The 25592-nt window shown below is 37.1% G+C and overlaps 1 protein-coding gene across 9 annotated transcripts in view; it reads right to left on the bottom strand.

Moving 5' to 3' along the window:
• The window catches only part of PDE4D (phosphodiesterase 4D), a 1564000-nt gene that overhangs the window by 267729 nt on the left and 1270679 nt on the right, over window positions 1–25592 (bottom strand). The gene's annotated exons all lie outside the window — the stretch shown is intronic.

Raw genomic sequence — 25592 nt, 5'->3', positions numbered from 1 at the left:
CTGTTGCTCTGTTCCTCCCTGTTCTCTAGGAATAATTTTGATTTTAAACAGGAGCAAATTTAGTGGCCCTTCATCATCATTCTGGGAGATGGCATTATGCCACCCTTCCCATAGTCACTTTGAATATATGCCCATCTCACTATTGTCTTCCTCCTTGGTTTTTTGTGCCTGTACTCCTATCTGAGACTCCAGTTCATATCACCTTCAGATGCAGGCTTGGCTGCTCTGTTCCTATTCTATCCCTGAAATACAAACAGGTTTATAGACCTTGGGGCTTCCCTGATATCTCAGTTGCTAAAGAATCTGCCAGCAATGTAGGAGACCCTGGTTTGATTCCTGGGTTGGGAAGATCTGCTGGAGAAGGGATAGACTACCCACTCCAGTATTCTTGGGCTTCCCTTGTGGCTCAGCTGGTGAAGAATCCACCTGCAATATGGGAGACCTGGGTTCGATCCCTGGGTTGGGAAGATCCCCTGGAGAAGGGAAAGGCTATCCACTCCTGTATTCTGCCCTGGAGAATTCCATGGCCATGGGGTGGCAAAGAGTCAGACACAACTGAGCGACTTTCACTTTACAGACCTTCCTGGGGTCATAAGATCTAAACCAGTGATCTCCAATCTAATGAGACAGCACATTTCTAAATGCAAACCCTATAATCTGGTATCTATTTTTAATAAGCTATCTTCTTGCATTGCTATACCAAAATATTATATACTTTACAAAATACACTACAGATAAATTCTGAGAGGATGAGAAAAAAAATACACTATTTTCTTTCCACATTCCACTAAGCTGTCTTGTCTACACTCTGGGTTATTTCTAAGTATAACCTGCTTTGAACCACTTGTTAGGACACTAGTATGTTTTGTCCCCAAACACCAGTTGGTAGATGATATTGCCATCATTCCTGGCCAGATAGAACCTTCCCCAGTTCCCAACGGGTAGTCCACTGCTCTTGCTTTCACCTACCTCCTCTACCAACTTATCACCAGGTCCTACCAATCTCTGCTTTATCCCAATGAAAGTGCTCACTCCAGGTTTTAATCTCTCTCATTTTGCCTTATACTAGTGTAATTAACTTATCAAGTCTGTGAGACAAGAAAGGATAAAGATTTCTACAAAGGTTAGCAATAAAAACTTATCAAAGGCAAATGTAAAAAGACAATTATAACAGCTTAATATTTTTATCAATGAACTGCATGGGTTTTTAACATTGCTAGTTTCTTTTATGATATTAATTGTTAAATGTAATTTTTAAATGTAAATGTTAATTTACATTCATAAATGTAAATTTTTAAATGTAATTGTTTAATGTAAATGTCATTTTACAAGTGACAAGTATAAAATCTACATATGATAGATGATACATAAAATTTGATGCGTGTGTGTGCTAAGTCATGTCTGACTCTTTGTGACCCCACGGACTGTAGCCCACCAAGCTCCCCTGTCCGTGGTATTCCCCAGGTAAGAATATTGGAGTGGGTTGCCATGCCCTTCTCCAGGTGATCTTCCCAAGCCAGGGATTGAGCCTGCATCTCTTGAGTCTCCTAAATTGGCAGGCAGGGGTGTTTTTTTTTGTTTTTTTACCACTAGTTCCACCTAGGAAGCCCTGACACAAAAGAATAAGAAAAGCAGGAGGTATTTAACAAGTGGTCCTGAACATATGATTAACTACTCAGAAATAAGGTAAACTTGGATCCTCATATTAAAATAAATTAAAAAAATAAATAAATAAATAAAATAAAATAAATTCCAGAGGCTCTCCTAGTGGCTCAGTGAAGACTCTGCCTGCCAACACAGGAGACATGGGTTCGATTCCTGATCGTGGAGGATCCCAAACGCTGTGGATTAACTAAGCCCATGTGCCACAGCTATTGAACCTGTGTTCTAGAGCCAGGGAGCCGCAACTGCTTTAGACTTCACGTCCTAGAGCCTGTGCTCCCCATCAAAAGAAGCCACCACAATCAGAAGCCAGTGCACCGCAATGAAGAGTAGCCCCCGCTCGCCGCAACTAGAGAAAAGCCTGAGCAGCAGTGAAGACCCAGCATAGCCAGAAATAAATAAATATATTAAGTTAAAAAAAATGCCCAGTTATTTTAAAAAATAAATAAATTCCAAACTGATTAAAGAATTACGTAAAAAAATGAATTCACAAAGAAAATATGGCTAAATATTTATCTGTTCTTAGTACAAAAAAAAACCCTCGTATTGTTCAAACAGAGAAGGAAGTTACAAGAGAAAAACAAACAATAGATCTAACTACATAAAACACCATAAACAAACGTAAAAAGGAACTAAAAAGTAGAATATGTAATTACCACAACTGTGAGATAAAAAAGATTCGTATCTAATATGTAAAGAACTTTTACAACCAACGAGAAAAACTATACACCACAAGAGAAAAATAACTAATAGGCAAATAGAAAATTCCCAGAGTGGCTAATCTTTTTAATTCGGGGGAAAATTAGAAACAGCTTAAATGTCCACAATAGGCAAATATGAAATTAAATTATTAAATGTATTAAGGCAGAATGTGTGCATGCATATAAATAGTGTTTCAAATAAATATGAAACGATATGGGAAAACACTCATTATAAAATGTTAACTTTTTAAAAAGCTGAAGTAAAAGTGAATGAACCACATGACTGCTATTAGTACCATATTACACTGGAAGAAAATACCTAAGAATTCACAGTGGTCATTTTGGAGAGTGAGGAGGTTATGAGTAATTTATATTTGCATTTTTTTAATATTTTCAAAGTGTCTAGAGTGCACATGAATTGCTTTTATAATAAAATTTATTGTAATAAAAGAAAATATGTGGGGGGTTAGTGTGCCAATTGTAAATATTTTGCAGATTACAAGGCAAAGAAGTTTAAATTAATAATGTTTTCCTATTTGAGTAAAATAAAAGGAGTCCTCAACAACATAACATGGTTAGAATCTGAAATATTACATGTTTCATATTTGAGTTCGGGGCAAGCCATGACTGTGCCATGCTTTATTTTTAAAAGCTGTATTAAGGCAGTTTCCCATAAGACGCGTTGTTGGAGAGAGAGCCCAGCAGAGTGGTCAAGGGTTGGGGCTTGGGTGTCCGGCAGCCTGGGTTGGAGTTTTCACTCCACCACATAGAGCATAGGAACAGTACACATGTGGCTCTCCCCACTGAAAGCCTCATCCAACTAACTAGATCCTATTACTGTTTCCCCTACACAGATGCCTTATCAACCTCATTTTCTAATAACTGAATGATGACTTCAGATGATTATTCATGCCATCTAAATAGTAAATGGAAAACTGATAGTAAGAAATGGATAGAAAGAGATCCAGAAATAAATACCCAGGGATACTGGAGATAAAACCAGTCAATCTTAAAGGAAATCAACCCTCAATATTCATTGGAAAAACTAATGTTGAAGCTGAAGCTCCAATACTCTGGCTATCTGATATGAAGAACTGACTCACTGGAAAAGACCCTGCTGCTGGGAAAGACTGGGCAAAAGGAGAAAGAGGCGGCAGAGGATGAGATGGTTAGACAGGATTACTAACTCAGTGGACATGCATATGAGCAAACTTTGGGAGACAGTGAAGGACAGGGCGGCCTAGTGTGCTGCTGTCCATGGGGTCGCAAAGAGTCAGAGACGACTCAGTGACTGAACAACAATAACGACAATTGAGTATATTCGCCATGGCTCTCTTCACTGGGTGCCTGTGCTCCCAGCATAACGATGTATATAACCCATGTATATAAGCCATGGTCCTTAGCAACTGCAATTAGATCATGATCAACAGCAGAGTCATATTCTCTTGTCACATCACACATAAAAATGTGAAAGAATCTTGCTTTTTTAATATATATATGAGACAGAAAACTAGGCAACTGTGAGTTTTTTACAATACAAAATTCTTTGTTAACTCTGTTGACATTTAGTAAATGAATACTAGTTGCATCATGGCAGGAAAATCCCTATTTATTTCTGAAAAATTACACTGATTAATCTTCTCTAAAAATAAACAATAGTCCTGCCAAAGGGAAAATGTATCATGACATGAAAGGAAAAAAAAAATTGTAACATAAAATAGCTCTATATTTAAATAAAATGAAATATAAAAAGACTTCTCTTCAGTTACAATCATCTTCAAAAATGAACTCTGCAGGAATAGATGGTCATTGTTCCTATGGCATGTTTCTGTCATTCGATAAGACAAGCTAATTTAACCAAAGATAGAAACCAGAAATCTACTTGTATAGGCAAGTCAATCCGATGTAATATTTGTTCTGGAGGCATTTTGTTAATTCCATCACTCAACCCTTCATCCCCAGACACAGTCACCACATAGCATATTCCTCATCCCCACAGCAGGACATATATGATCACTGAAGAAAAATGTATTCATTTATTCACCTGTGGTTTTATTCCTCTGAAAAAGAATTTTTAACCCTAAGAAAAACTTGTCTTCTAAATTTTGTATAAAACCAAACATTTTTTTTTACATTATTCCTGAAGACTTATTTGTATAGAATCTCTTTATTCTTTTCATAGTTTTCTATGTTAATCTATATTGATCACTGCCATGACCTTTTTTTCATTTTATAGAACTAAGTGAATCAAAGTCATGTAGTTTTCAAAATCAGGTTTGGTTAGTATATATTTTTTAAAAAGTAAGGATTTTGACTATTAAAGGATGATATCAGTGGCAAATCACTCCTCACCCACCGACCTAACACCACAGAAGGAGCCATCACATTGAGCAGTGGTGTCATAGCAGTGCTGAAGAAATAAATGCTTAATGAATAAATGAGCGAACACAAGAATGAACGAACAAATCAACAAACAAATGCATGGGGTCATGTTTCTATCATTCGATAAGACAAGCTAATTTAACCAAAGATAGAAACCAGAATCTACGCTTAACCACCAAGAGGTCAAACAGGAAAAAAAAAAAAAAACCAAAAAACCAAACCACTAAATGTTCTGTCTAAAGTAATTAGGAAAACTCACACTAAAATGGCTAATTTTCAAGCACAGACAGAACCATTTCAGAGCTACGTGATGGATGCAGTGCAGGAAGTAAGGTCTCCTCTTTTGGTCACCAACACACAATACCTGGACAGACTACAGGAAACTGAAGGGCTCCAGACTAACCAGCTCTGCTTTCAGCATTTACTGCATCTTTCATGTTTATTTCACCCATGTATTCTTGTTTCTCAATCCCAGATGCTCACTTTTTTTTTTTTTGCCTTTGATGTAGTTTCTGTAAAACACTTGGGAAACATTATTTTAGAGTGAACTAAGCAATGTCTGATTTTTAAAATGATACCTTGGCTCTTAAAGCTAGAACAGCAGACAGGAATTTTTTTGCCCTAACAACTAAAACTGACATCACACTGGGCAGACGGGAAGAAAGTGGGTTGTGCAGCACTGACACCTCACAGAGCAGGCTGACCCATAAACAAGCCTCTGGCCCGACCATCACTGGTCAGAAGAGCATCAAGAAAATCACTCTCTTCTTTTTCACATGAATGAATCACATTTTCATTTGAAAAATTAATTCATGCACATAGTAAGGGCTCAGTGACTCAGTCATGTCCAACTCTTTGTGACCCCATGGACTGTAGGCCACCAGGCTCTTTTGTCCATGGGATTTTCCAGGCAAGAATACTGAAGTGGGTTACCATTTCCTTCTCCAACACACAATAAAAATCCCTCTAATTCAAAATGGTGAGTACTCAGCCCACCTCGATCTCAGATGCCCAAGCTGGTAGCCATCTCTTCTCCAAAGCTTGCAACTATTACCATTGCCTAGAGTGCATATGCAGAAATACACTGGAAGGTGAAAACATATGCATATTTTCATATATTATATATGTCGAGAGTCTTTGGACATTTACAAAATTGGGAACATTTACCTTGACTTTTTAAAATATACCTAGACAATTAATTTAATAATGATCCAGTTATTCCATATAACAACTTTCTGCTGTAATACAACCACTTTGGGAAATAGTAAAAAACAAAAATAAAAGTTAAACATATACATATCATTAGAGACAGTAATTCTACTATGTACATACTCGTTGAGAAGTATAAAATCATTTTTTTCACAAGAAAACTTTTTTCCTATTTTTCAATTTAAATATTAAAATTAAAAACAAATATTGTGTTGGTTTCTGCCATACAACAACACAAATCATTCATAATTATACATACATCCCCCTCCCTCGCTAGCCTCCCTCCCCTCCCACCATTCCATCCCTCCAGGTCATCACAGAGTGCCAGACTGGGCTCCCTGTGCTGCAAAGCAACTTCTTGCCAGCTATCCATCCTACACCACAGAGTGTATATACCATTGATGCTACTTTCTCCATTGGTCCCACTCACTCCCTCCTTAACTGTGTCCATAAGTCCACACTTTGCATCTGCCTTTCCATTCCTTCCCTGCAAATAGGTTCACCAAAATCATTTTTCGAGATTCCATATATATATGCATTAAAATACTAAATCTGTTTTTCCTTTTCTGACTTGCTTCACTCTGTATAACAGGCTCTAGGTTCATCCACCTCACAAGAATTGACTCAAATTCATTTTTTATGGCTGAGTAATATTCCATTTTCCCTGGAGGAGGGCATGACAATCCACTCCAGTATTCTTGCCTGGAGAACCCCCATGGACAGAGGGGCTTGGCAGGCTGCAGGCCATGTGGTCACAAAGAGTTGGACATGACTGAGTAACTAAGCAATTATATTCCACTGTATATATGTATAACATCTTCTTTATTCATCATCTGTTGATGGACATCTAGGTTGCTTCCATGTCCTGGCCATTGTAAACAGTGCTGCTATGAACACTGTGGTACATGTGTCCTTTTTAATTATGGTTTTCTCAGGGTATATGTTCTGTAATGGGGTTGCTGGCCATATGGTAGATTTATTCCTAGCTTCCAATTAAAGCAAACTAATTAAAAAAAATTAAAGAATCTCCATAGTGTTCTCCATCATCGCTATATCAGTATACATTCCTACCAAGTGTAGGAGAGTCCCTTTTTCTTCACATCCTTTCCAGCATTTATTGTTTGTAGATTTTTTGATGATGGCCATTCTGACTGGTGTTAGGTGATACCTCACAGTAGTTTTGACTTGTATTTCTATAATAATTACTGATGTTGAGCATCTTTTCATGTGTTTATTAACTATGTGTACATCTTATATATCTTCTTTGGAGAAATGTCTGTTTAGGTCTTCTGTTCATTTTTTGATTGGGCTGTTTGTTTTCCTAATATTGAGCTGTATGAGCTGCTTATATATTGTGGAGATTAATCCTTTGTTAATTGTTTCATTTGCAATCATTTTCTTCCAAACTAAGGATTGTCTTTTAATCCTGTTTATTGTTTCCTTGGCTGTGCAAAAGCTTTTAAGTTTAATTAGGTCCCATTTACTTATTTTTGTTTTTATTTCCATTACTGTAGGAGGTGGGTCACAGAGGATCTTGCTGTGAGTTTACTTTTGTGTATGGTGTTAGGAAGTGTTCTAGCTTCATTCTTCTGCATGTAGATGTCCAGTTTTTTCCAGCACCACTTATTGAAGAGGCTGTCTTTTCTCACTGTATATTCTTGCCTCCTTTGTCAAAAATAAAGCGTCCATAGGTGTGTAAGTTTATCTCTGGACTTTCTATCTTGTTCTATTGATCTATATTTTTGGTTTTGTGTCAGTACCATACTGTCTTGATGACTGCAGCTCTATAGTATAGTCTGAAGTCAGGAAGGTTGATTCCTCCAGCTCCACTTTTCTTTGTCAAGCCTGCTTTGGCTATTCAGAGTCTTTTGTGTTTTCATACAAAGCCCATTCATCACTGCAACTAAAAGAATAAAACACCTAAGAATAAACCTACCTAAAGAGACAAAAGACCTGTATGCAGAAAACTGTAAGACACTGACGAATGAAATCAAAGATGACACAAACAGATGGAGAGCTGGACCACATTCTTCTTCTTCTTCTTGTTCAGTTGCTCAGCCGTGTCCAATTCTTTACAACTTCATGGACTGCAGCACACCAGGCTTCCCTGTCCTTCACCATCTCCCGGAGCTTGCTCAAACTCATGTCCATTGAGTCGGTGATGCCATCCAACCATCTTGCTCTCTGTCATCCCCTTCTCATTCTGCCTTCAATCTTTCCCAGCATCAGGGTATTTTCCAATGAATCAGCTCTTTGCATTAGGTGGCCAAAGTATTAGAGCTTCAGTTTCAGCATCAGTCTTTCCAATGAATATTCAGGGTTGATTTCCTTTAGGATTGACTGGTTTCAATACTGTGAAAATGGTTATTCTGTCCAAAGCAATCTACAGATTCAATGCAATCCCTATCAAACTTACCAATGATATTTTCACAGAAGTAGAACACAAGAAAATTTTTATATAAATATTCACAGTAGTATAATTCATGATAACCAAAAGGTGAAAACAATCCACATGTCTATCAACTGATGAATGAATAAACTAAAGGTGGTGTATCTATACAATGGAATATTATTTGTCCATACAAAGAAACAAAATACTGATAGATACACGCTGCAACATAGATGAACCTTGAAAATGTTATGCTAAGTGAAAGAAGTCAGTCAGGAAAAACAACGTATTACATGATTCTATTTAAATGAAATATTCAGAGCAGGCAAATCTAATAGAGCCAAAAGTAGATTAATAGTTGCTTAGGGCTAGGAGTAGAGCAGGTCACGTGGAAGGGTGACAGCTGTGGGGAACTGGGTTTCTTCCAGGGTGATAAAATATACCGTAATGAATTGTGTTATTGCACAACTCTGTAAATATACTAATAATTCATTAGCTATATAATTTTAATGAGGAATTAATATGGCACATGAATTATACTTCAATAAATTTCCTTCAAAAATAAAAGTAAGAAGCCTCTCCATGTACCAATACGTTGGGAAGTGAAAAACAGGAGCTTCAGGACGGTGAACAGGTAGACAATGCTTCTTTTCGTGTAAAAAGGGAGTGAACAGAATTCATAGTTTCCTTGTTTGCTTTTAAGGGATACACAAAGAAAATTAATGAGTGGAGAACTCTGAGTATGAGTACCATTTTTCCAAATTATGACAGTAATAGTAATTAATAGTAAACATTACCTAACGATAACTCCATATCAGTATATAAGACATTCCTCACAGCTACACAGTATTTCATTAATGTTATACAAAATTGCTGAATGAGCCCTATACTAATTGACATTTAGGCTATTTCTAGTTTTCTATGATAAAAAATTGCTGTAGAACATTTTTATACATATATTTTTGCACTTTTACACAGGGCAACAGCTAGAAAAAAATTTCAAGAGTGGAGCTGATACATTAAAGATACACAATATAAAGAAATCTTAAACAGTGTAACCAAAGTATACCTCTTAAATTTGTTGACAGCTGCAGCAGCTATAAAAGCTCAGTTTAAATAAGCATAATCACTGAGCAAAATTCATTCTTCTGAACAAGATTAAAGGAAAATTGACAATTTTCCCATTTTCTGTTATGAGAACATTAAAGAAGAAGCACAATAAGCTTCTTTGAAAAGAAATTAAGACAAAACCCAACTGGCTTATTCTACGCAAGCTCTGAAACTTGAGCAAGAGAGAACTCCTTTTAATAGACATGAATTTATTTGAATTCATTATGCGGTTTCCCACATGCTGTGCCCATTTAAAGTGACCTTTCAGCCTCAAAGTAGGAGTCTAACAGCAACAGGATGAAGAGAATCTGTTTCAATTAAGATAAACATCAACCGTCAAAATCCGATTAGACTATTTAAATTCTAAGAAGGCAAAATCGTCATCAAAAGAAATGGAACACTTCAGGGCAGCAGTAAACTTGGTGTAATATCATTCCATGAGGTTTTGACGGTGCAAAAAGATTTCTGAGTGTCCATGAAACACAGGGCTATGTTTGAATGCATTCATTCTCCTCTTTTCTTCCTTCCACTCTCTCTGGCTCATCTTGGAGTTGTTTTTGAGTGGTTCTCCTTAGCTGCACTGTCATCTCTAAATAGACATATCTGGGCAAAGGAAACTGTTACTCCCTATGGTCAAGGAATGGTAGATACTTAACTAACAAACTTTTATGGTCGACAGTAACAAAAAGTTACACATACATCTTTAACAGACATTAGGTTGTCAAAAGAATTAGAATGCAATATGCTAGAACAGAGACACAAACAGAGAACAGACATGTGGACATGGTGGGAGGAGGGGAGGGAGGGATGACTTGGGAGATTAGGTTTGATATAAACACAAGTACCATATGTAAAATATTAGGTTTGACATAAATACAAGCACCATGTGTAGACAGAGAGAGAGTGAGAACATACTCCATAGCACAGGAGCTCAGTCAGTGCTCTGTGATGACCTGGATGGGTGGCACGGGGGTGGGCAGGAAGATCCCAAAGGGTACACATGTACATATAGAAGTATACACATAGCTGACTCACTTTGCTGTACAGTAGAAACAACACTATAAAGCAATTATACTCCAATAAAAAAGAATCCAATATCCTATATTTCACACTAAACCCTTAACTTATTTTCGGTTGTTATTGTTGCTTTTGTCATTATTTTGTTGCTTTCTGATTTGTGATTGGTTTCAGCGTGCTCATTGTCTGGAGCTGATAGAATCCATTCATGACCTACCAAGAAGTGCAAGGGGGAAAAAATGACATATGTCTCAAGCAGTCTTGCCAAAGAGAACTTCTGTCTTTTTCACCATTCATATTGTCACTGGGGGCACACCCTCCCATCAGCTGAAGGCCAAATTATATCCTTTGGGAAGATTACTCCAGCAAGTTGCTAGAACCATTTTTTTTAAAACACATATATCTATTCATCAGTTACATTTTGAATTCAAACCTTAACTGAACTAAGCCCATAGAGGTATCAGAACACTGAAATCTAGGTACTCACAGGCAGAGAAAATTCAATGTGGCTTGCCCTAGTGGGTGACATGCTATCTAAAATAGAAGTAAATTTGCCATTAGAAAACATAGATGCTATTTTCTATTACTCCTGTTACTCATAACTCATTTATTACAAGGAGTATTTCTTTCTCCCCACCAGTATGTTTGCATTTATTCAGGACTCTTATCCTAAATCAGAAATGGCTAGGATTGAGACCAAACTCGACAGAAGTTTTCATGGACTTAACTTCCTTTCCCAACAAATTTTATAGGAAATCACAAGTTGCAACATAAGTTGATAAGCAAGGCACTATCATTTCTTTATCAGAATAGCCAGAATAGATTGTCAGGCATTTTAGAAGATTTTCTTGAGAGGCTTTTTGTTGTTTGTTTGTTTGTTTGTTTTGTTTTCTTCTCTCCAAATAGGTTGACAGTTCAACTTGGGCCCTAAAGAATACAGAAAATCAAAGATTTTAAAGCAACTTTTATTTAGAAATAGTTCAGAAAATGAAAGGTATTCATTTGATATTCAATTAAGTTTTTTTGCCTCGAAGGCTAGAGCTTCTTTATATGAATCTGAAATTTAGAGTTGGTTACACTTATGCAATATTCAGGAAGCAACTGAGTGAACATGAAGTGCATCGAGCAACTGGCACCAAGGGAATTTGGTACTTTAAAACTGTGGGGAAGACCAGGTTTGCATATGGAGGTCTGTGTTTGGACCTTACCCATCTCTTGTGTAAAGATAAAGTAGAAATAAAGACCTATAAATGACAAGGATCATGGGAGCAAACAGGTTTGGTACTTTGAACAAATTATATAGCTTATATCATCTAAGATGTTGCTTTGATTATTGGAGACTTAGGCAATTTTTGACTATTAGGATATGACACATGAGTGAAATTTAAAAGAATGAACCTCTGTGCTTTCTACATAAAGTGAAAGGGAAGTCGCTCAGTCGTGTCCAACTCTTTGCGACCCCATGGACTATAGCCTACCAGGCTCCTCAGTCCATAGAATTTTCCAGGCAAGAGTACTGGAGTGGGTTGCCATTTCCTTCTCCAGGGGATCAAAGCCAGGTCTCCCGCACTGCAGGCAGACGCTTTACTGTCTGAGCCACATGACCATCAATTGATAAAGAAAGTCAAATTACCAACAGAACAAAACTGCAAGTGAAAAAAATAAATAAGACTTATTTTAGAAGGGATGACAAAAGGGACAATACTGTGAGAAGTAGGAGATTCAAGTGAGAAATTAATTTATAATTCAATTAAAATCTTACACTTTGTAAAGTTTAAAATTGTATAGTTTTTCTGACTGCTGGCTAAAGTATATAAAAGTTACTTATGGATTGCCCACAATCCAGGCAGGTTCTTTACCAACTGAGCCACCAGGAAAGCCCCAAGAATACGGGAGTGGGTGGCCATTCCCTTCTCCAGGGGATCTTCCCAACCCAGGGATCAAACCCAGGTTTCTCACACTGCAGGCAGATTCCTTACCGTCTGAGCCGCCAGGGAAGTCCACTGAAGGGACAGGGCATACTAAATGTAGTAGATTCTAATGTCAGACTGAGTTCAAAACTAGTTAACACCATATATAGAGCCAGAGCTGCTGTAACTGCTAACTGGACTACTGCTAAAATACCAGGAGTCCACATGTTTGGTGGGAATCATGTACTAATACAGTTCACTGTGATATTTGATATTTTAGTGGTAAGCAGGCTTTCCATTGTGTGGTTCCCTTGTATGGCAATTATAATCCTTAAGGGCAAATACTTTATACCAAACTACAATGGGACATGAGTGCCATTTTCGTCTGATTTCTACATGGAATCTGGTCTCCAATAGTTCTTTCCAAAGCTCTTATTAGATCCCTATTTGATGAAATGACCTTATTTAGATTAATGCAGTTAAAGCCGTGGATTACGTAAGATGTTTAAAGGAATATAACTGCACTCAACCATGGTAATAGTAAAATTAGTTTATTTTACTCAGTGCTGGCAAGCAAACTAGTAGCTGCCATTAAGCTTATTTTCCTTCATTTTCAGTAATGTGAAACAGAGTCCTCAAACATTTAAAAAAAATTAGCTAGGTACTATAAAAACGAAATCTCCTGCAGATCACCTGTGAAGACAGACATTTTGGTAATAAGATAAATTATGTCAAATGTCAATATGAGTTATTTTTGTTTAAACTTCATTTTTTTCTATTTATCTGATTTCCCTTCTCATGTTCTCTTCCTCCACATACATTAAAATTTCTTAGTTTATATGCTTTCTGTTTGAAAAATTAAATGCTAAATTCATCTAAATCAGAGAGAAATCTGCTGGTTCTAAGGCTTATTTAAATAAAATGAACTTAAACATTTAATTTGGCTGACACAGCCTTGTTAGGAGGTGATTAAATAAGCAATTTACCTAGAATAAAAATATCCTTCTAATCTCAGGGAAAATATTTTGGTTTTAAAAAATCAAATATCCCAGATTTATTTCATATTACCACACCCTAAATTCAAGTAGTCAGGTTTTTAAATTATTCTGTTCACTGCCTGATTTTTGAAAGCAACTGAGCCACTCACTTTTAAACTACAAATATATTTTTATCATGAAAGCAAAAAAATCCTAGGGATATAGAAGACTGTAAGAGTAGGAATCTTCTGCCCCACATGAATACTTTAAAAGAAAGTCACTGGATTGGAAATTTTATGAAGGTGAGGGCTAATATTTCATCAATGTCTCTCTAAGACCCATCAGGGTGCCGAACTGAGTTAATAAACATTGTTAAGTGAAGCAATGAAAAATACACTTTTACTTTTGCAACTAGTAAAAGAGCTACAGAAATAAAACACTCCTTTAAGAACAGTACATTTTAAGCTATAGAATCAGATTTCATGGTCAAGTGGCTAGAAAATGATCTTGTACCACACTAAAACAAATCCTCAGTTATTAAGGATTAAGACTTAATTTCTTAGCATTCCGAAAAATTTAAGTCTAGAAATGTGGTAAAGCTAAAAGCAACTTAATAGTGGGAAAAGTACACAATCCAGGAAGGAATGCTCACCCAGACTCTGGAGGCCAGAGGTTAGGGCTCTAGGCCGCACTTGGCCCCTGCTTTAACATCCCAGCCACGGAGTCTGTCTGATGGGGTGGCTATGTTTGGCTTCAAAAGGCTGACAATGAAGCTGAAGTGAGCCTGAAGCAGTGGTTGTGGTCCTTGCCCCAAGCAGGTCTCTCAGATGAAGAGAGCAGCGAATTGATAAAGAGTTAGAGAAAGTCAACTATGTGTCAACTGGGTGACGAACGTGCACAGCACCCATTAGCATCTGCACACACCCTTCATGGTTAGTTGATGGTCCCGAGATGGGTCACTCAGGCAAAGAGATGTTGAGGAAAACTGGGAAGGTAGATTCTATTAATAGACAGGAGACTCCTGAGGGAACAAGGAGAAGTGTTGAGACTGGAATTACCAATGAAGTTGGGAAACTAAGGGTAAAACCCACAGGAAAATAGGCAAACATCCTCTCTGATCTGATACTTTACAATTCTTTGTCACAGAGAGTAATTCTGCCTTCACAAGCCAGTACAATTCTTAGCAGAGTGCCATCTATTAAAATAAAATTAAACATAAATACAGATTGGGACGTTTTCCTGGTGATGTAACACACTCCTTGTTCTCTCCACATGCAACAGACAGATGCGCAATCCTGCTGATGGGATAGGCACCGTGCTGGGTACCCAGGTACAAAGATGAAAAAACCCAGTCTACCCTACAACCCATTCACAGTCCCTGAGCACAGGCAGGCAAGACAGCAGTCAGTTGTTGCCATGCTTCAAGTGCTTTGCTAGAGAAATGGACCAGGTCTCCTGTGAACACAGAGAACATCTTAATTCTGAATGGGAAGGCCAGGAAGGCTTCTCAGAAGAAACACCCACTGAGGGTGAATCTAAGCAACAGCTTGCACGTGAAATTGTATTCAAATGATTACTATAAATTAACAACAGTTTTGAACTGAACTGATAGTCCTATACACCAAACTGTGACCTAAACAATTAGCATATTTTTTACCCTGAATTTATATTACAAACAAAAATGTGCCTAACTGTACGTTAGTGAGAAATGAATGGACTACATACAACTACATCAACATGGGATAAACTCTCAAACATCAATTGGCAGGGAAAATAAAACCCACCAGCCACAAAACCGTACAAACTGTATTCATTCATTTTAAATAAAATTCAGAAGTAGAAAATTGTATTCTGTGATTTTTTTGAAATCAGGATAGTTGTTACACTTCATGCTGGTGGGCAGTAGTTAAAAGGGGCACAAAGGTAGCTTTAGAATTGCTGGTAGAATTATTTTTAATCAGGGTGGTGATTATAAGGGTGGCCACTGATAATAGGAATTATTAATTTTTCTTTTTTTTCTGGTTTGCAACATCCAAAAAGAGTAGCTATGGTTTAGGACATGTACACATGTTCTTCATAGGTGACAAATGACAAAAACATATCAAAGTTTCTAAAAAATACACACACACATTTGTATAGATATATAAATACTGCTTTTGCTACAACTTAATTTTTGTGCAAATTTAATGGCAGAGTTAAAATGTAAAGAATTATTTTGAGACCATCAGGGCCACCTAAAATGGCACGCAGCCCCATGACATCCCTCTTCTCTTTGGTGGCATCACCAAAAAGTGGGCAGCACTTTTTCTGAATCTCAGTGCAGCTCCCAGTACTATTCCACGTGGCTACTACTAATGGACCACAGATGAATATGATTAGCCATCTTGGTTTTAAACAAAGAGGATTGTCTATTTCCTTTGTTATTTACACGTGAAAGACATTAACAATTAAGGACACAGTTCATGTGTATTTCTAAGTCAGGGTATAATTTCACAGCTACGTATGTAAAATGATTTCCCCAATTATAAAAACACTCACAAAGGGATGTTTGCTAACAGTAAGTCTGCTGATATTTTTGTGTTTTACATTACCATGGAAACACTTTCTGATTCATATACAATTAGACGCAATTTTAACAACAGGACTCAGATAAACAATCGGGACTATTTTTCTCAAGCAGAGATTCAGGGAATCTTTAGTGACCCAATTTTTTCCCTCAAGGTGGTGAGCCCCACCCTCAATCACACCTTTTAGCCCAAGGAACAGTTGTTAATTATAACAAAGTAAAGCTTTTACACATTTTTTTTATCGGTAACTACTCATATTAAAATAAGTAGATAGCAGAGACAATGGAATACTAATTGGTTGCTCTCACTAAAACACTGCATTTTCTACATTTCCAGCCTCTGTGCTCTTCAGCTCATCCTGAAACTATACTCTGGGCCACAGGAACTAATCTAACCAAATCCCCTTTTTTGCATTTTGTCTTTCTAGATGGAGAAAGAGGCTCGTGCTATGTTAGACTGGCAGAGTAAAAATAAACAGGAGTCCTACCCAGTCTGGGACCTGCTAAGGATGAGGAGACTCAGGTCATGGAGATAACAATCTGTATATTACACAACCCAGAAGGCATGTCAGGACTAGAGCAGCAGGGGATCTGGAAAGACAGGCAAGGCCTGGCAGTGAGGTACAGTAAGACTGAACCACCAGGTGGCAGAAAGTGAAGATGAACTAAAGAGCCATTGAAGAGTGAAAAAGCCAGCTTGAAATTCAGCATTAAAAAAAAATAATAAAACAAGATCATGGCATCCCGTCCCATCACTTCATGGCAAATAGATGCGGAAAAAGTGGAAAGAGTGATAGATTTTATTTTCTTGGTCTCCAAAATCACTGCAGATGGTGACTGCAGCCGTCAAATTTAAAAGATGCTTGCTCCTTAGAAGGTAAGCTATGACAAACCTAGACAGTATATTAAAAAAAGCAGAGATATCACTTTGCCAACAAAGGTCGGCTTAGTCAAAGCTATGGTTTTTCCAGTAATCATGTATGGATGTGAGAGTTGGATCATAAAGAAGACTGGGCACTGAAGAATTAATGCTTCTGAACTGTGGTGCTGGAGAACTCTTGAGAGTCCATTGGACTTCCAAGGAAATCAAACCAGTCAATCCTAAAGGAAATCAACCCTGAATATTCATTAGAAGGACTGAGACTGAAGCTGAAGCTCCTGATACTTTGGCCACCTGATGTGAAGAGCCAACGCTCTGGAAAAAACCCTGATGCTGGGAAAGACTGAAGGCAAAAGGACCAGTGGGCAGCATGGGATGAGATGGTTACAAAGCATTGCTGACTCAATGGACATGAGTTTGAGCAAACTCCAGGAGTTAGCGGAGGACAGAGGAGCCTGGCATGGTGCAGCCCATGGGGTCACAAAGAGTCAGACTTACTGACCAAACAACAACAACAATCTAAAGTTAAGGTCTGGGCTTCCAGCCCTTCTTGTCAGATTAACCCACTGCCTGGGACTGCTGTCCTATAGGATTCTGACCTATTTTTAAACTAAATCAGAAGCATTTTAGCTTCCAACTGATCACTTCTTGCTCTGCTACCTTCTCTACAGCATTTATTCTTTGACCCACCTGAACAGAAGTAGATCTTTGGAGCACAGTGTGATTTATCCAGAACACCTAACTTTGTATAAAGGCTCGGTTTGAGGGGTCCCAAGAAGACTGTCTCACAGAAAATAAGCTCTTACAGACTGAATCAGTTTCACCCTATAGTTCTTGATTATTTAAAAAGCCCCAATAATATACAAACTTGAAAAATGCATAATACAAGCTAACATTTCCTGATACAAGGAATCAGCTACTGTGCTAAGGACTTTAATTAATTTTAATTAAGTTAATTAATTTATCTGATATATTTACATATGTATCACTACTAAAGGTAACATTATGGGAATTCCCTGGCACTTCCGAGGCAGGGGATACAGGTTCGATCACTGGTCAGGGGACTAAGATCCCACATGCTACACAGCGTGGCCAAAAAAAAGAAAAATTTAATAATTTTTAAAAGTATGTGAATCCATGAAATTCTCTTATTTACCATGCAATCTTAGGTAAGTTTGCCTCACTAGTCTAGAAAATGAGGAATAATAATAATGTGTGCCTCACAGGATTTATGATGAGACTTGACAGGATAATTCTTTTCAAACGCACAGCCTGATATCTGTCACAGAAGCACTCAGTAAATAGCAATTACCATGATTTTTATTTCAGTGAGACTATGTTTTGGAGAAGAGAGAAGAGTAAAGCTACAATTTCAACACATGAATTTTAGCAATTTAATAAGCTATGTGACTTCCAAAAAATGTTACTGATCAGAGTTTAGTTACCTGCGGAGGTCTCTGGACAAAGCACTGTCTTGAATTTCCTTCAGGAGATCATGGAGACCTCAACCTCCATACCTCTGCATACATATTCCTTCAATCCAACTTTGAAGTTGTGACAGAATTATCATGATATTAGCTAACTTCACAGACATAAATTTAAGAATTACGTTAAAGTACCATACAAATTATAAATGGAAATACTTGCACGAATTTGCCTGACAAAGTTTTAGCTCTCTATTTGACTTCAAACTTTGTGTTTGAGTTTTAAGAAAAATATTTCTCCAACAAAATCTGTTGCCACAAAAACACTGACATTGTTTCTAACCGTTTTCTTGACCTTACTTGACTGGAAATGTTAAAGACCAGCAAAACTTTTCCACTTCCAAAAATGGGGTCAGGGTGGGGAGAATCAGATTATAGGTTATTTTCTGTGGTCCTATTCATTTCCAAGAGTTTATGGTTCTACTTGCTGGTCAAATGCCAGAGAGGAAGAAAACAGTGCAATTTATAGTCAGATTGGGGGAGAGGGTCAATAAACCGAATGCATCAAGAACTAGCTAGATTTCTAGAGAAAGAAGTTGGGCCAAAGTCCACTTTCCACGTCCCCATCCATCTCTATGGTCCACGGTAGAACACTTGTTGCACACCTTGAGAAAGAAGGCAGACAAATACAAAAGGTATTTGTTCTTGAGCTGTACATGATTAAAAAGAGAACCTTGTAACAATCTAGGATAGAAAGGAAAGGCATAGAGCATCAGCCTACTGACCACTTTTGCAATACTAGGAGGCAGAATCATGGGTGACCAAAGCAGTGGAGATAGTGGAGAAAAGTGAATAAAACAAGAACAAGAACAATACCACCACCACAAAAAACATGGGGTTTAGAATTAGACGATGTTTTCTGTGACTTACGAGTTTTATCTCCTGTAATTATGAAGATAAAATGAACTAAATCATCTACAGCACCAAGTCCAGTGTCTGACAACTAGTAGGTGCTCAACATTGTATATCTGTTATGTGGGTTCAATCCCGGGGTTGGGAAGATCCTCTGGAGGAGGAAATGGCAACCCACTCCAGCATTCTTGCAAGGTGAATCCCATCAACAAAGGAGCCCGGTGGGCTACAGTCCATGGGGTCACGAAGAATCAGACATGACTGAGCATGAACACACACATACATATCATTACAATGGTCACCACTTTGGTTACCACTGGAGACTTAGGGGCTACTGGCCCAGCTAGCTGGTAATCCAGCTGCCAATCAGAGTTACCTGCTGTTCCAGAGGATATGTTATAGCAGTGGTTGCCTGCCTGCCAGAATGCCATTGGTTAAAAGCTGACACATTTTGCAGGAATTTATCCTAACTAAAATAGTTTCAGTCATATAAAGCCCTTGACACAAAGAAGAAATTCTGTACCACATTGCAATGAAGTGAAATCACAGATGTCAGGAATTGTTATTTTCTGTATTCCATATATACAAGAACATTTCATACATATTCATTTTAGAAAGTTGAATTTCTCATCTTGAATGTATTTTAAACAGGACAGAGAATCAGGCACAATGGGAACACTCTTTTGCATGAAGCTTGAAAACAATTACACATTGAAACTATGTTTTACAGAACATTTCTTTTAACAAGTCACACTGGGACCATCCCCTTTACAATTCAAAATGAGTATTTTGCACTATGAAATGAAATGGAGAAGGAAATGGTAACCCACTCCAGTATTCTTGCCTGGGGAATCCCATGGACAGAAGAACTTGGCAGGCTACCGTCCGTGAGGTCACAAAGAGTTGGACGCCAATTGAGCACACAAGATGAAAAAAGACCACAAAGTCACTTACTAGTCACTTCACTCCATAAAGGAGAATCTTCTTATCTACTGATTCACTACCCTGATAACTAGGAAGAAACAGGTTAAAATTTAAGCAAGGAAGATTAGTATTAGCTATAAACAAAACGTCTGAACTGTGCGGGCTGTAAAATATCAAAACTTCTCCAGTAAGGAAGTTTCGGAAATTGTCATCTCAGTGTGCATATATTCTACACCTGGTTTCTAGTTTTCTAATTTCTTGTTCTCCCTCACATAACAGAGAAACGGGAAGACTTCAAGTCGACTTTCCTTATCCTCTGGCAGAAGTTTTTAGTCCTGAGATGAAGGGGAGAAACGAACAAATAAAAAGCATGCAAGTTCATTCCTAGAGCTGCTGCCAGAAGGTGGCAATGTGATTAAACAGGGCAGGGCGCCAGATGGTGAGTGTCTGGTTCAAAATGGGCTGAGGTCCTTCCAGCCTCCCCTCTGACCTTCCCTCTTATTTCTCTAGCCACTTCTTCAGATCTTTCCCATAATCTTCCCCTTATTGTTTCTCACTGTTATTCTGAAGAGCACCTTAGCTTAGTTTCCCCAATTCACATCCTCACCTATCACCCAGGATGCTCCTAAGAGAGCCAACTGCCTAGGAAGGCTGAAGGTAGATAATAAAGGCATAACATTCATATTTCCTCTGTTATGCTAAGAACTGCATCTACAGGTTCTGGAATTCTCTATATTCTACATTCTTCTAAAAGACGTCCTAGTTTAGTCCAAACTTGACTGCAGAGCAAGGCATTTAGAGAGCTGAGAATTAGAATTTCATAATTTATGACTTTAAAGAGTATCTGTGATCCATTCTGTGCTTCCCTGGCATTAATATAATGTTTTAAATAATAGTCAAGCTATTTTAACCACTTTTCCTAAAAGCTGCTTATCTCTAGATCTGGGATTATCTCTAGGTCTATATCACCCGATTTGATACAAACTTAGAAAATGGGATCAAAAAGGTTTATTGCATCAAAGCTCTGAACCAATCTTGAAAATAGTCACTTCCCTAAGTCCAGTCACATTGTATAACTGGACAGGCAGAAATTATGCAAGTTCCATTTGTTTTCCCATTTGCAAAACCTTGTAAGATAAAAGATACAGGAAGGAAGATTTTGTACCTTTTTCAAAGCTGAGTTAAAACATTATGAAACTTCATACAAAGTCTGGGAACTTGTTTCTTACCCGAAGCCTTACAGATCTTACAGAGAACAAAGTAAGACTTTCTAACAAAATTGGAAAGATGATCTATTAGAACTGAGAAGCACTGACTTTTGCTCTTTACTTTCCTACAATAGGGAATAGATAACTTTATTTGCTACTAGTAGAGAATAATCACAAAACCCTTTCAAATAGTTATTTTTCAGTGCCCAACATCAGTATTAAACTTTGAAAGTGAAAGTCGCTCAGTAGTGTCCGACCCTTTGTGAACCCATGGACCATATAGTCCATGGAATTCCCCAGGCCAGAATACTGGAGAGGGTAGTCTTTCCCTTCTCCAGGGGATCTTCCCAACCCAGGGATAGAAACCAGATCTCCTGCATTGCAGGTGGATTCTTTACAGGCTGAGCCACAAGGGAAGCCCAAGAATACTGGAATGGGTAGACTTTCCCTTCTCTAGCGGATCCTCCCCACCCAGGAATCGAACCGGGGTCTCCTGCATTGCAGGCGGGTTCTCTACCAACTGAGCTATTAGGGAACTTTATAGGCTATCATACCCCAGAAGGTCAACTTCCAATTTATCTTTTCAGTCACCCAATAGCTAACCAAATATTTTAATGCATTTGCTATATTCACAAGATAGATAATGTGACAGTCATCAAGTGATACTTATATAAATAGTGGTGGGAGTGATCTAATCGCTCAGTCGCCTCCGACACTTTGCAACCCCGTAGACTGTAGCCCGCCAGACTCATCCATCCATGGGATTTCCCAGGCAAGAATCCTGGACTAGGTAGCCATTTCCTTCTCCAGGGAATCTCAGGTCTCCTGCATTACAGGCGATTCTTTACCTACTGAGCTACCAGGGAAGCCCAAAGAAACAGATCACTGCCTCTGAAGCAGACAGGCATGGGATTGAACCTCAGCACTCCCTAGCAATTAAAGTGCCTTGTTCAAATTATTTTATCTCTTAGGTTCATTTCTTCATCTGTAAAATATGGATTAACAACTCCTTCCTTTCAACATTATTACAAGAACTAAACAAGATACTATATGTAAAATTTTCCACAGAGTTATCGTTCATAAGAGACACTCGATAAAATGAAAACTAGAAATATTATTATTAGAAAAATACATGATACAGTGGAGCACAGAACTAATATTTACAATAGTTCAAGATATGTAAGTTAAGTAATAAAAAAAAAAGAGAGAGAGAGAGAATAGTTGAGGCTAGGATAGCAGGTGTTAAAAGTGACTTTCCCTCCAAAATATTACTATCATTACATCTTTTTATTTTCAGTTAGAAAAGTAGTAGTTTTACTATGATCATGAAGCCAAAATAAGAATTCTCAGTCAGCCTGAACTTTTATAAATTTAGGAGAATAGAGTTAATAGAAAAGAACAATAATTTATTGATCTGAGAAGCAATGTTTTTTAGAAAGTTACATCTGCTCACTACTGAAATGCTTATTTGCCATATTTTGGACACTGAGAAAATTATTGTTTACCAGATATACAGATGGCTACACATATAAAGATGAGTTTGCTAATGCACATGGTAGTTATACTTTTAATATATTTAAACTTTCATATATCATAATTCCTTGATGAAAAAGTTCATATAATATAGTAAAAGACTATATATTCAGAAGAGTGAAAATCACCCTGCCTCCATTCTGGCCATTTTTACCCTAGAAGGTAACCACTACTAAAGGCTTAGAAAACAGCCTTCCAGGCTTATTTTCTATGTCTATAAACCTAAGTAAAATTTTTACATATTTAATAATCTGCTTCAAAACTTACTTTATAAAAAGACTCACAGTCATATCTTAGACAATAGCATCTTCCCACCATCAGATTACACAATGAACAATCTTAAATATCACAAGTATATATGCCAAATAATGAACAGCAGGAAAGAACAAAGTCCAGTTTTATTGATCAAAGTTTTCTATATTTATATTTATAAGGATAATTATTTTTCACTTAAATTCAATTACATAAGTCTTGGTTAGATTAAGGAGAACTATCTCTGGGATACATTTGTAAGTGGTAAAATGCTATAGAATCACAATTTTATTATAATATATAGCTGCTGACTATATCTAAATTGAAGACATGTGAAATTAAAATATTTATGGATCTGTAACTGTCTGTTTTCTCATAGAGAATGTAAAGGTGGACTATTACTACCAAAATGACTGAAACGGAAAGGCAAAATCAATGATGCTGCTAGTTTTATTAACTGTATGAGCAGAAGAAAACATATAGATCATGTTTTTTATCAATTTCTAGCAGATATTTAAAAGACTGCAAAAGGATTAATACCACAATTAAATTCTTTTAGAACCTGGAACAGAGTAGGTAGTCAATAAATATACCTATTGAAAAAATAAAAGCAACCTAGTATATAACCTTATTATATAATACTTTATATATATTTAAAATATAATAAGGAAACAGATCAACTTCAAGATTATTTTTATCTTAGTTTTAGAAATTAATAGAATTTTAACTATAAGTAAGGCTTGTTTTTTAAGCAGATGAACCAGAAGGAAGGGTATATAATATCATTAGGAGTTTGTCATGAAATTCTCTTTTAAAATGTGAGTATCTCAAAAGGATTCAGTCAGGGCTGTAAATAACAAGTTCGTGTGGACTGTTTTTTATGGTAGTGGTTGGAAAGAAGCAGGAAAAAAGCAAAGGAAAATTAATCTGAAGCACTGGGTTCTTGCAAAAGGCAATTAGCAAACTGTCCGGAAGCATCCAAAGAGAAAATAGACAGCCTTAGTAAAAAGGGGGCAATGGAACAGACAAGATTTATATAAGTAGCATTAAGATAGTTGAGGCAAAAGATGATTCTCCCAAAAGAAAGTATTCTCAAGCACAGAATGAAATAAAATCATCTGAAAAGGGAATATTTACTTGGTCTCTCTAGCAGGAAGTCAGTTGTTAAGAGGATGAGGTAGGTTTTGGTTTCTGAAAAGGAAAGGGGGTACGGGGCGGGGGGGAGTTGAGAGGACACCATCCTACTGAATTCTCGGGGGCACGTGTGTACAGAAGGACAGGGAGAGGAAGGGCTGCTTTTTTTGTTAATCAAGTAAACATCTCTCTCTATGTGTCTGTATGTACACATATACACACGTGTGTTTCCTCTCTACACCTAGTCTATAATCTATGTTGATTTTCTTCTATTTAAAAATATAAATATATGTGTTATATAGAAATTGAAGGATAAAGGATAATAAAACAGTTAAACTATAACTATAGTGATTACAACCTCAGATCAATGATTCAGAGACAGCAGTGATACACCCAAACAGTTACATTATTAATAAGACAGAGGTAAGACGGAGGTTTCCATAGAGTGCCATCAGGGATCATTAGCACAAACAGAGACATTTACTTCTTACATAAACACTATCTAAACCAAACACTACTCAAACTATTTAAAATTAAATGGAACAATATACACATTCATAAATCAATATTTTAAAACATATACTTTGAACTGTGGCCCTATTTATTTATGACCTTAGGTAACACAGAATAATCAAATAGAATAGTTGCGGATAAAAATAGACTATGATAACCTCAGAGGAGTAAAGGATGTCGATGTTACTGACACTGAAATGCACTGTGTTGCTGATTGATTGGATCCTAAATTTAGAACTAAGTCTCCTGGCGTTTTAGACAAAAACAGCAAATAGGTTGGTTAAATACTATTTATTCACGCATAAGAGCCTGTTTTCACACAGGCAGAACAGAAATCACAAGTGAATAAAATTCACTTATAAATTCTGATTACCCATTTATATTGGAGATTTACATTAGTTATGGCAACTAATAAAAGGATTCTAAGTATTTCCCAATATTTATTATTTGGCATAAAAGAGCCATACAAATTTAGTTGCAGATGCAATCTTTTCTTTAAATAAACTCAAGGAGGAATTTATTACATGTATTCATTTATTAAAAAAAAATCAAAATTGATATGAGATCAAATTGCGTCTATAGTTTATTAAAACTCACAGAAATACCACTGCAGGACAATTCTTGATTCTAGTCTCCTACAAAACAGCAGTACAATAACAGCAAATGATAACCCAATCTCATAAATGTGGGCTGAATTCCCTATACAAATAATGTAAGTATTTATTTGTGTGTCTGCCTGCTCAAATAATTATATGTAGTGCATCTTACCTGCCTGCTTTCAGCCTTTCCTCAACACCTGCCTTCACTCATTGCTTTTAATTCTCCTGTCTGAAGGATTCTTTCCGTTTCAAAAAGATGAGCTTATTTATATATTTACAATCAATCACTA

This window comes from Cervus elaphus, chromosome 25 (genome assembly GCF_910594005.1).
Source record: "Cervus elaphus chromosome 25, mCerEla1.1, whole genome shotgun sequence".
Lineage (NCBI taxonomy): Eukaryota > Metazoa > Chordata > Mammalia > Artiodactyla > Cervidae > Cervus > Cervus elaphus.
Note: the sequence above shows the minus strand (reverse complement) of the source record. Positions and strands in the feature narration are given on the sequence as shown.